Source organism: Pogoniulus pusillus (genome assembly GCF_015220805.1).
Source record: "Pogoniulus pusillus isolate bPogPus1 chromosome W unlocalized genomic scaffold, bPogPus1.pri SUPER_W_unloc_1, whole genome shotgun sequence".
NCBI classification, from domain to species: domain Eukaryota; kingdom Metazoa; phylum Chordata; class Aves; order Piciformes; family Lybiidae; genus Pogoniulus; species Pogoniulus pusillus.
Window position 1 is genome coordinate 144317 of NW_026974535.1, and position 12828 is coordinate 157144.

General features: G+C 42.8%; 1 protein-coding gene across 3 annotated transcripts in view; it reads left to right on the forward strand.

The window, feature by feature from the left end:
• The first annotated feature begins 5939 nt into the window (after window positions 1-5939).
• Window positions 5940-12828, forward strand: part of LOC135173778 (nipped-B-like protein) — a 265346-nt gene continuing 258457 nt past the window's right edge. For 2 of the 3 annotated variants that reach the window (XM_064140923.1, XM_064140922.1), the window contains exon 1: window positions 6028-6613. The gene's annotated coding sequence lies outside the window, so the exon portion shown is untranslated. The other variant, XM_064140921.1, reaches the window with a different exon arrangement.

Here is a 12828-nt window from a genome sequence, read left to right on the forward strand (position 1 = left end):
GGACTTTAAGACACTGGGGAAAGCAGTTGAGGGAGCAGGGGCACAGGTAATCTTTTCATCTATACCCTTAGTTACGGGCTGGAATACAGAGAAGAACAGGAAAGCGTATTTGATGAACAAGTGGCTCAGAGGTTGGTGCATCCAACATAACTTTGGATTCTTTGATCTTGGGGAACTTCATCTTGCCACAGGTCTGCAATCAGCAGATGGGATACAACTGTCACAGAAGGGGAGAAGGACCCTGGCACATAAGCTGGCTGGGCTTGTTGAGAGGGCTTTAAACTAGAATGGAAGGGGGAGGGGGTTAAACATGACAGCACCAGAGATAAATCAAAGGGAATTGAGGATGGTAGGCTAGAGCTAGGGGTAAAAGCAGCAGCCCAGCTGAAGTGCATGTACACTAATGCACACAGTATGGGTAACAAACAAGAGGAGCTGGAAGCTCTGGTGCTGGAGGAAAACTATGATATTGTCGCCATCACTGAAACGTGGTGGGATAGCTCACATGATTGGTGTGCTGTAATCAATGGCTACAGACTCTTCAGGAGAGACAGGCAAGGGAGAAAGGGCGGGGGAGTGGCTCTGTATATTAGGGATGCTCTGGATGTCATGGAGGTAGAAATCAAAGATGATCAAGTTGAGACATTATGGGTGAGACTTAAGGCGAAGGCCAACAAGGCTGATATCCTGGTTGGAGTCTGTTACAGACCACCCAACCAGGAAGAAGAAGTTGATTTATTACTCTTTAAGCAACTGGAGGCTGCCTCAAGATCACCTGCCCTTGTTCTGGTGGGTGACTTTAACCTACCAGACATCTGCTGGGACTTAAACACTGCAGAGAAGAAGCAGTCTAGAAGGTTTCTGCAATGTGTGGAAGACAACTTCCTATCCCAGCTGTTACGTGAGCCTACCAGGGGGGCAGCCCTGCTTGACCTGCTGCTCACAAATAGAGAGGGGCTGGTAGGGGATGTGATGATTGGAGGCTGCCTGGGGTCCAGTGACCATGAAATTATAGAGTGTTCAATACATGGAGAAACCAGGAGGGGATCAACAGAACCTCCACACTGGACTTCTGAAGGGCAGACTTCAGCCTATTTAAGGAACTAATTCAGAAAGTTCCTTGGGAAATAGCCCTTAGAAACAAAGGGGTCCAGGAAGGTTGGACCTACTTCAAGAAAGAACTCCTGAAGGCACAGGAGCAGCAGTGCCACTGAGCCGGAAGATGAGCCGACGAGGGAGGCAGCCAGGCTGGATGGGCAGGGAGCTGCTGAAGGAATTAAAGATTAAAAAGAGAGTGTATCACCTTTGGAAAAGAGGGGAGGTGTCCCAGGAGAAGTTCAAGGAGGTTGTTAGGTCTTGGAGAGTTAAAATTAGAGAGGCAAAAGCCCACTTGGAGCTCAGGCTGGCCACGGCTGTCAAGGAAAATAAAAAGTGTTTCTTTAAATATATGAATGGCAAGAGAAGGGCCAAGGACAACCTCCAGTCCTTGTTAGATAGAGAGGGGAATAGAGTGACAAAGGATGAGGAAAAGGCAGAGGTGCTTAACACCTTCTTTGCCTCAATCTTCACTAGTGGGACAGGTTGTCTCCAGGACAGCTGGACTCCTGAAGTGGTGGATGGAGTCAGGGACCAGTACAGTCCCCCTCTAATCCATGAGGAAGCAGTAAGGGACCTGCTGAGACATTTGGATCCTCACAAGTCCATGGGACCGGATGGGATCCACCCTAGGGTGCTGAGAGAGCTGGCAGCTGAGCTGGCCAAGCCACTCTCCATCATTTATCAGCAGTCCTGACTCACTGGAGAGGTCCCTGAAGACTGGAAGCTGCCAATGTGATACCCATTCACAAGAAGGGTCGTAAGGAGGAGCCAGAAAACTACAGACCTGTGAGCCTGACCTCAGTGCCAGGCAAGGTCATGGAACAGGTCATCTTGGGTGCCATCACAAAGCACCTACAGGATGGCCAAGGGATCAGGCCCAGCCAGCATGGGTTTAGGAAGGGCAGGTCCTGCCTCACCAACCTGATCTCCTTTTATGATCAGGTTACCTGCCTGGTGAATGTGGGGCAGGCTGTGGATGTAGTCTACTTGGACTTCAGCAACGCCTTTGACACTGTCTGCCACAAGTAGCTCCTGGCCAACCTGGCAGCTCATGGTTTGGACAGATTCACTCTGTGCTGGATCAAGAACTGGCTGGATGGCAGAGCTCAGAGAGTGGTGGTGAATGGTGCCACATCCAGTTGGCAGCCAGTCACTAGTGGTGTTCCCCAAGGATCAGTACTGGGCCCAGTCCTGTTCAATATCTTTACTGATGATCTGGACGAGGGCATTGAGTCCAGCATCAGTAAGTTTGCAGATGACACCAAGCTAGGAGCAGGTGTTGATCTGTTGGAAGGTAGGAGAGCCCCGCAGAGGGACCTGGACAGGCTGGATGGGTGGGCAGAAGCCAATGGGATGAGATTTAACAAGGCCAAGTGCAGGGTTCTGCACTTTGGCCACAACAACCCCAAGCAGCGCTATAGGCTGGGGACTGAGTGGCTGGAGAGCAGGCAGGAGGAAAGGGACCTGGGGGTACTGATAGATAGTAAGCTGAAGATGAGCCAGCAGTGTGCCCAGGTGGCCAAGAGAGCCAATGGCATCCTGGCCTGCATCAGGAACAGTGTGGCCAGTAGGACAAGGGAGGTTATTCTTCCCCTGTACTCAGCACTGGTCAGGCCACACCTTGAGTACTGTGTCCAGTTCTGGGCCCCTCAATTCAAGAAAGATGTTGAGGTGCTGGAACATGTCCAGAGAAGGGCAACAAAGCTGGTGAGGGGCCTGGAGCACAAATCCTATGAGGAGAGGTTGAGGGAGCTGGGCCTGTTTAGCCTGGAGAAGAGGAGGCTCAGGGGTGATCTTATTACTGTCTACAACTACCTGAAGGGGCATTGTAGCCAGGTGGGGGGTGGCCTCTTCTCCCAGGCAACCAGCAATAGAACAAGGGGACACAGTCTCAAGTTGTGCCAGGGTAGGTATAGGCTGGATGTTAGGAAGAAGTTCTTCACAGAGAGAGTGATTTCCCATTGGAATGGGCTGCCCAGGGAGGTGGTGGAGGCACCGTCCTTGGGGTCTTCAAGAAAAGACTGGATGAGGCACTTAGTGCCATGGTCTAGTTGATTGGATAGGGCTGGGTGATAGGTTGGACTGGATGATCTTGGAGGTCTCTTTCAACCTGGCTGATTCTATGATTCTATGATTCTGTGATTCTATGGCTCATGTACAAGTATGGTGAAGCCTGGCAGATTGACTACATCACTTTACCTCGATCTCGTTCTGGCAAGCAGTATGAGCTAACAATGGTAGAGGCCAGCACCGGATGGATGGAAACCTATCCAGTTCCACATGCTACTGCACCTAACACCATTCTTGGCTTGGAGAGACAGGTCATGTGGAGACATGGAACTCCAGAGAGAACTGAGCCAGACAATGGCACTCATTTCAAGAACAATCTTGTGAAAAACTGGGCCAAAGAGCATGGTATTGAATGGATCTATCACATTCCCTACTATGCACCAGCTTCAGGGAAGATTGAGCGCTACAACGGTTTGCTGAAAACCACCCTAAAAGCCATGGGGGGGGTGGAACTCTGAAAAACTGGGACAAACATTTAGCACAAGCTACCTGGTTGGTAAATAGTAGAGGTTCAGTAAACAGAGCAGGACCTGCACAATCAGACTTGGTCCAAACAGTAGACGGTGATAAAGTTCCTGTTGTAGGTGAAAAGAATCTGTTAGGGAAAACTGTTTGGATATTTTCTCCTTCGGGCGAAGGGAAACTTGTCCGAGGGGTGGTGTCTGCTGAAGGTCCTGGTCATACATACTGGGTAATGCAGGAGAATGGTGAAATCCAGTGTGTGCCACAGAGAAATCTAACTTTAGCTGAGAGAGTTTAAATTCAGAGAGTATAATACAAGCAGTCAGGTGTTTTCTGTTCTAGGTACCATCGGTGTCCAACACTGGAAGAATCTCCAAGAGAATCTACAGTACGTGAGCACGAACCCAACGTCACCTGGGAGTCCCTCTTCTGAGCTTTTGAATCACCTACATCTGATTGAAGTGTGAACTGAACTTGTATATATTGTTTTAGTGTAAATATTGGTTTAGATTGGATCGGATAATTCTCAGCGATACTCTGAGCGAAGTAGACAGGGGTGGATTGTGCTAGTTTGAAGCAAGCTGGAGTGTTTTGGTGAAAAGAACTAGATAATTGGCTGTGAAAGGTAAACATGGTTGTGTCTCTTCTCTCAAAGTCTTGCTGAGAGTTCTGGGAAGAAGAAGTAAAAACATTAGATAACATTCTCCATTTTGTTTCTCACTCTGCCTTTGTCTTCAGACCTAGCCACATCTCCTTAACCTCACTGCAACTAACCTTCCTTATTAACCTCTTGACTGCACCTTTATTCCTTTCTCAGGATTTGGGGTAAGGTTGAGAGGGCAGGGGGAGGTGTTGGAATGGTTTGAGAGCCCCTCCTGGGGACTCAGGTTTCTGGGAGGGGAGTTGTGATTCTGTATTACTTTTCCTTGTATATTTCTGTCTATAACTGTATATACTGTAAATATCTGCTTGTATATTCTGCTAGCTGTAAATAAATAGCTTCATTTATATTCCTGGAGTCACTTCTGAGTTAGCTGGGGCAATTACAAAAGTGTGGGGGGGCGGATAAGATCCAAACCATCACATCTGGGTGATTTTCTTATGTGTGGGGGGGCGGGTAACACCCAAACTGTCACAAGGAGCAAAAGTAGTAGGAAAATACATAGTTAATTAATCAGATATAGACACTATTATCCCATTTGTCCCGTGTTTGGACTGGTCCCTCCTCTGGGAAGAAAATTCACAACACAACCCCCCTTTTTTTTGTCGCCACGTGATTTGTCTTTCCAAGCCCAAAATGGTGTTACGTGCAGTCGCATGGGAAACTGGATAGGCTTCCAACCATCTGGTGCTTGCTTCTACCATGGTCAGCACATATTGCTTTCCAGTCCGAGAACGAGGTAGAGTGATGTAATCAATCTGCCACGCTTCACCGTATTTGTACTTTGCCCATCGCTCACCATACCACAAGGGCTTCAGACGCTTGGCTTGTTTAATAGCAGCACAAATATCACAGTCATGTATAACTTATTCACATCTTTACCCGTATTGAGGAAAACCATAAAAACTTTCAGAGTAGGACATTCTTTTTCATGAAACACTTCTTCATTATGCACAATTAAAACATTTCCAGTAAATCTGGTGTCAGTGGGCAGCATGTGCCTCTAGTAAAAGGTGCTTCACCTGAACATCAGCATTTTCCCCCATGCTCGTCCAAAAAGATTTTATTTAAAATCCACTCCAGTTTGGGACGTCTACCTAAAAAAGTCCTTGCCCCGGTAATGTTTCCAGCATGTTTCTGGTCCTGCGACTCGGCTTATTTACATTCAGAAATAACAGTAACTTCAGCGTTTGTCCCAGGTTTGACACATCTCACCCGCTGTGAGAGTGGGGAGACGGGTGATGGGCAGTTTTGCCATCTTTGTGGGTTTAAGACGCCTTTTTACGTTTGTCTCCTGTGAAATGGCATTTTGCAGTTCTCCCCACCATCCTTAAGGAAGGCAAAAATAAACTCCAAAACGTGTGTTTTTTTCCACGATCACTTCATCACAAATCCGTGGCTGCCTATCTCTCAGCATAGGCCTAAGTGTAAACTTCGGAATTCTTCCACACACCAGAAGGGGAGAGAAAAGAAACTCAGGCAGCAGCTGAAGAAGTAGGGAAGGGGAGAAACAACCACGCAGCGGAGACTGTGCTTGCCGCTGCCAGATGAGGCATGGCAAAGATAGCCACCCCTGTTGCGGCGGCGCTAGGATGGAAACTGTGAAGTAATATAGTAGCGGCGGCACCGACACTAGTAAGGCGAGTGAAGAGGAAGCAGAGGGAAGGGAGAGGCTGTTGGTGTTTAGCGCCGGTGGAGGGAGTTATTCCTGCAGCTGCACTTCCGGTCGGCATTTTGTTCTGAGAGACGCACATACAGGAACCCTTCCTTTCTCCTCCTCTTCCTCTCCTTCCCCCCTACCCTCCGCTCGGTACCAGCTCTCTGTGCCCAGGCTGCCACCTTCCCCCACCCTCTTGTACTAGCATACACAGAGGGAACGGCGGCGGCCCCTCAACAGCTGCTCCTGTCGTCCTCGTTTCGTTTCGTTTCGTTTCCTCTCCTCCCCTCCTCCCTCCTCCCCCCCCCCCCCCATTCTCCCTAACCAACTCCCTACTTCCCTGCCTCTCGGAGCGTGTCTCTGAACCGGTTCGGTTCTGCCGGAACAACCGGGTTGATGTTTTGAAACAGGTTCAGGGAAAACGGAATTGTCTCGACTACTCACTCCCCAGCTCTACATGTTCGCTGCACTGAGACGGAAGAAGAACCAACCCCCCTCCCGGTCCGGATTATTGTTGTTATATTATTTCCCCTCCTCCTCCCGCTCCGTGGTGGCAGCGGCCTAGCAGCAGCGGCGGCGGCAGCAGCGGCTCCTCTGAGGAGGGAGGGGGCGGTTTTCTCTCCTTCTTTCGGATTCTCGTTGGATTCAAACGCCAGTTCGTTCAGGTAATCTCCTCTCCCTGTCTCACTTTCCCCTCCGTGCCTTTTCCAGCAGTGGGCCAGGCCTTCTAGCCCAGGCGGCCCAGCACTGCCGGGAGCAGAGAGAGGATTAGTTGTTACCCCAGGTAGAGGGGAATAAGTGGCAACCAGAGGTGTTTATTTTGCAGCCCTTCTTTCTGCTCGCTTGGGGTTAGCGGAGGAAATTGGTTCCTCTTGGGATGCCAGGAGGCCCAGGCCCGGTGGAGAGCGCAGGCCGACCGGCCAGCGCCTTTACTCTAGCTCGGGGATTAGAAAGGCGAAGCGGCTTCTCGGTGACAGGCCTCAACCCGGAGAAGAGCAGGAGGAGGAAGAAACAATGCAGTTAGCCGCAAACGGGCATTGATCCTTTTGCCATATTTACAACTTCGCCAGGGCAGAAAGAAGGAAGGGCTCAGCACAGACAGCCCTCTGAAGTAGGGAAGAAGTGGAGGAATAGGGGAGGGACAATGTAAATACCCAGAAACAAAAATGCCAGCTCCTTTTGCAAACCTTATAACTATTTCCATTCTGAACATTCGAAAGTCCAAATGCATATGGATTTATAATGTGCAGAGTTTTAATCTCTAAATAATATAGCAATTGATTAGCGTGTTAATAGGTATATTTATAGCATAAAACTAGTGCTTGTGGGATGATTGACACAACATGGACACCTGCAGACGGGAAATACAGATAAGCATATCATATCAGATACTCCACACAATTTCAGTATTCATATTCTGTATATGTTACAGAACTATATACTAAATTCAGATGAAATACTATTCTATACTCTTTACGCATCACCTCTTCCCCATTTTCTGTTAAGTGCTATGTTTGTGGCATTTCAAGGGCCAAAGTGAAGATGGGCTCTTACCCTAAGTACTTCAGAATGAAAAGTGAGGAATGCTTGGAAAACATTATACTTTCTTGTCAGGCCATATCACTTTGAGATCCTGAGGTTATTAGCTGTTTGTGTCTATGGTATTTGAATATGTAATTAGGTGTCATTTTATTAGGTTAAATGTATTTTGTAAATGATTGATTGTCAGGTAGCTATTTCACACTAAAGTAGATATTGGATTTACTGTGTGGTAGAGTCGAGTGTGTTACTATTAAAAATTGAGGTAGATTTAAAACAAGCGCTCTATAAACTAATAAAAAATACTTCTACAGAAATAACATAATTGAGGGAAATTTTTAAGTTACCAAATTTCATCTTTCATATAGAAATGAAATTTATACATGGCAAACAAGTATCAAAATAACATAATTTGTCTGTTTTTTAGTTGTTCAGGCAGATCTGTTGTAGAAGTGATTGGTTAATGTATGTAATAATGTAAGTTTCTGGTATATTGTCTTTAGTCGTATAAACTGTGTTATCATATTTCTGAGTACCTCGATACATGTTTATAAGAGTGAAGTTAATATAGCTGTCAAGTAAAAGATGTGTTTTCAATGCTGTAAATCCGCGTGGTAGTCAACAGTGTGTCCGTGATTTGTATTGGTCAGGGACCAGTTTGAATTTTAAAAAGCCTTAAGATCCCGTTGAGTCCCAATCCCGGCCTCCCTCACTCCCACCAATCTCCCATTCCTGTCTTTGTGCTGTCTGAACCTGTTAAACACTGTTTGCGACAGGGCCTCAGGCCTCCGTGTGTGGAGAGGAACCATTTACACTTCGAAAAAGCAGCTTTTTATTTTTAAACTTTATGAATTGCGGAGGGAGACACTAGTTGTCTCTAACTGTCTTGGTGTGTAACTGAATTACTGTTTGTTTTTTTTTGGCCGAGTGCAACTCTGCTTTACAGGAAAGAAAGGGCTGTGCAGAAGTAGTTTTCATAGTCAGGAAGCAACATAAGCGCTAGTGTTTTTATCATCTGTTTCAAAGAGCTCTCATCTTAACAAGAATGCATTTATGATAACAGTAACTTTTCTGGCTTATTTTTCGTTTAGTGAGGTTTGCTTTAAAAATAGTAGATAAGAACAGGAAATAAGCTATCATAGTTCCTGTCAAATTTATCTTGCCAGAGTTATGCTTATGGCACGCTTTTTCCCCCTTCTTTTTTATATTAAAATCAGACAGCGTGTGTGTTTTCTGGTATGAAAAATAGGTAGATTTATAGAGGAAAATTTAAGGTGCTGCCTATTTGTAATGATTTTTTTTCTTATGAATTGGTTCCATCATAATTTATGTGGTTACATATTTCTTTATCTCTGAAAAATATATTTAGCATAACGAAATACTTAATGTGAAAATGTTTATAAGATGACTTTTTTTTTGTTTAGATTGTATTTTTAGCACATTTAAGTGCTTGTGTGTAGGAAGCAGGTCTGTCACTTTGATACTCCTTTTTCCCTAGTGTTAAGAGTTTTATACTGGTTCCACTGTTTATCAAAAGAGCTAGCTACTAAAGGAGGGTATAGGCTTTATTCATATTATAGAAATACAAAACTGATTGTTCTCAAGGTGTTAGTTGTAACAACTATTTTAACAAAGAGGAAAATATTTTCTTGCTGTCATTTATTTTGTGCTTTTGACTACTTTGTACATTTAGAATTTGTTTTCTGTGTACAGGTTTTATTCTTTTTTTAGCCTTTGTTATATTTAATTTTTTTTAAACTTAAACTTTTTTTTCATTTCGATTTACGAGAAACAGAACAGGATCAGAGAAGCAAAATTATCTCACTAAAACCATTTGCAAATCTCTGTTCTACATAAGAGTACATGTACTCTGGTGCAAACTCATTGCATGTTTGAGACTCCATGTTATGTTCATATGACTCTCTTTCCAGAATCAAGGCAATAGATGGTTCTAACTCAAGGAAATGACTATAGGTTTTTTGCGTTTGTATGATAATTAAGGTAATACAGCCTTAATCCTAAATGTTTCATATATATATTCCTCTATAATATTAACGAACTATATTTTGAAGAATACTACATGAAAAATAATCGGTTTCCTATTGTAATTTTCTGTATTCAGTGACAAGTATGGTACTTTAATGGACATTATATTAAAAAATGTTAAAATAATGATATTAAATTTGTAACTGTTGCACAAGAAATGCAAAGTTAGTGGACAGTTGCTAGTAACTAGAAGGAAAAAATATACTTTTGAATATCTAGAGGTAGGAAGGAAATGAAATATTCAGATTAATAAATTTATACTTTATAGGAATTATTTGAGGATAATAAAATATTCAATGTGTGGACATTTTAACAATAATTATGGGCATACTTAATTGGGAAAATGAGTCATAACTTTAGACTTTGTCTAGTGTGTGATGGATCATCCGGTATTAGAAGAGATATTTAGTATTGTGAAATACATCACTAGAAACATTTAAAACTTGAAAAAAATGTTCATTTCAATATGATACTACTTATTTTCAATCTTGCCTTTCATATGCCTTTGTTAGAACAAATATGGGTTCTTCTGATTTTTTTCTTTAAAATAATTTGCAGTAATGACCACTTTGTGCTGAGTTTTCCTACAAAGAAATGGTCAAAATTAGTGATATATGTGTATTAGTGATCGTAACACTGTGTAATAATGATTGTTTTTAAAAGGAACCTCTTTTGAAACTAAAACTGTTAAAAGTTTCCATTCTAAACTCCTTTAATATAATTAATATATGATTTTGGGGTTTGTTTTATTAGTGTTATATGCATACTACTTTGTAGCTGATCCTGACCTCCAAAGTATGTGGGAAAGTAGTGCTTTATATTGACATCTACTGCACCTCAAGAATGAGGAAACTGTCATTGTGCAGGACCTATGATTTGTGTCTTGCTTCCTATCCCTGCTGTTCTCTGTGGACAATCTCACTAGTGAAAAAGGGAGGAGAGAAAAAAATTTGGCCCAACTGTATGTAGGAATTCCAGTCAAATTGAAGACAGTTGTTGATAGTGTATTTGAAGGTGACTACTTGGTTCACACAACTGGAAAAAAAAACCACACCAAAAACATTGAAAAACATTTTTTAATGTTAAACTCTTTAAGTCAGGAAAAAAAATCTAGAGAAGTTTACTTTTATTGCTTTTAGCATGTGTATCAATTGGTTCTAAATGGTCTTCTAATTGGAGAACTTGGAATGTGTAGCCATGCAATGCATTTTACAGGAACAGCGTTAAAAGGTTGGGATACAGTGTCAGGGACTTGGTTAAGGAAGTGGCAGATGAAGTTGCAGAAACAAACTTAATACAGCCCCCTTCTTCATATACTGAGCCTTTACCTACATTACTGCATTTCCTCTTTACTCTCATGGCCTCAATTCAATGCCTCATATAGTACATAGGAAATCCTAGCTGACTGATACACTGTTATAACCTAGTTGATATATTTGTTTTTCTTTGTCATTCAGTGTGTGGCCTACTGCTTTATTATCTGCTGTGTACCATGCAAATATTTCCTGAATCCTGAAGCGTTTTCATCTATTCATTTGTAGGAATTATCTCAAAATGCAGATGCAATTCACAAACATTTTAGAGGGTTTTTTTGGCACATCTGTAAAATATTTCCATTTCATAGATGAAAGATAAACTGAGTCAAATAGCGAATTTGCAAATTGCGTATAAATTGTGTGTAACTTTATATGCTTTATTCTTGAGATTTGTAGAATTACTTTACAGCACTTGGGAAGTTCATAACTCTCCTTGTTTGAGCTAGAACAACTAATTCTGTTCAGTGGTTTTACTTTTCAGCTCAATCTCTTTGCAGTAACTGCACTTTCTGCAGTTAACGGCATGTTTGCACAGACAGTGGCTGCTTCTAGCAGTGATAACTCTCGATGTTTCTACTTAGTACTAAGGATTGGTGTTCAGAAAGGCTCTTGCATATATTTGCTCCTATGGAGACCAAGGTCACTGCTCAGTCTTGTGCCCCACGTTGGGGTTGCGGAGTAAATGCTGCATCTGCAGGGAGGAGTGGACAGTTCAGGTAACCCTGAACTGACCAACAAAGGATTCCATTCTGTATACATCATATTCAGTATAAAGGTGAGGAATCATGAGAGCCAAGCTCTTTTCTTCAATGGCTAGTGTCCATTCTGCCTTTGATCCTAATCCCTGAGTTCCTGAATCCAGGTCCAGTTTGGGACTTCCCTAGTGCCTGCCCACAGCATCGGTGATGATGGTACTGTAATTACATCAGGGCTTTGAGTCAGTATCGGGTTTGTCTATTTAATTTTGTTATTATTTTCATTAAAGCTGTTTTAGTTTTCATTTCCAACCCATAATTCTCTCTCCCTTATTTCCTTTCTCTTCCTTCCCCCTCCCCCCTTCAGCTCTAATCTTTGACAATAGTATTGTTTTCTTTTTTACTTTATTTGTGGTTGTGAGTGCCCTATGTTTCAATGTATCAGGTCATTGTTTCTCATGAAGGATTCTGAAGTATAGAATGAGTTTTCACCCATGGTCTTAAACATCTATTTAGTATCAGATGTCTTGATTGTGCCAACAGCTGGAGAAAAATAGATTTCCTGTCCTGAAAAAATTAGAAACATCCTCCATATTCTGAAGAAAGCAAAATCTCTTAAGAGTTTATCAGGAAGAACATAACAACTAGATAATAACTCAAATCCCCTAATTAGTTAATTGACTTGCCTGCAATATTGGACACGGAGATTCATAATATTATTGTTAGCTTCCAGCAGGAACTAGCAACCCTGGAGAGAATCATAAACATTGGTTGTTATTTGTCAGTGATAAAACTCTGCCTCTTAAACTGGTAATTGTTGCAATTGATGCAAACTGGTTGAATGGAAACTTCTGCAGCCTAGTGCTCAGACTATTTCATAGTGATGCCAATCTGTTGTCCAGTTGTTGTATGGCTCTGTTAGGAAAGCAGGACTGTTCAGAGGCCTAGTAAATGTGTTCCTGGCCAGAACATTGCTTTTGAGATGTAGGAAGTCCAAGTTCAAATGCCTGATTTGTATCAGGCCAAGAAGTTTTTAAGCTTTTCCTCTCTCATATGGCTTTTTATGTTTTAATCATCTACTCTAGGTATGACTTGGAGGCTGTAGGTATATATAAAGCTTCTTGTAATGGAAGCTTTTTGTGAAAAAGAGTGTGGGGTGGTTTTTTTGGTGTGTTTTGATGGGGGTGTTTTTAGTTGGTGTTTTTTTTTTTATTTCAAACTGGCAGCTTCTAGTAAAAGATCTCTTGGATGGGGACCTTTTTTAAATTGATTTGCTTTATTAAC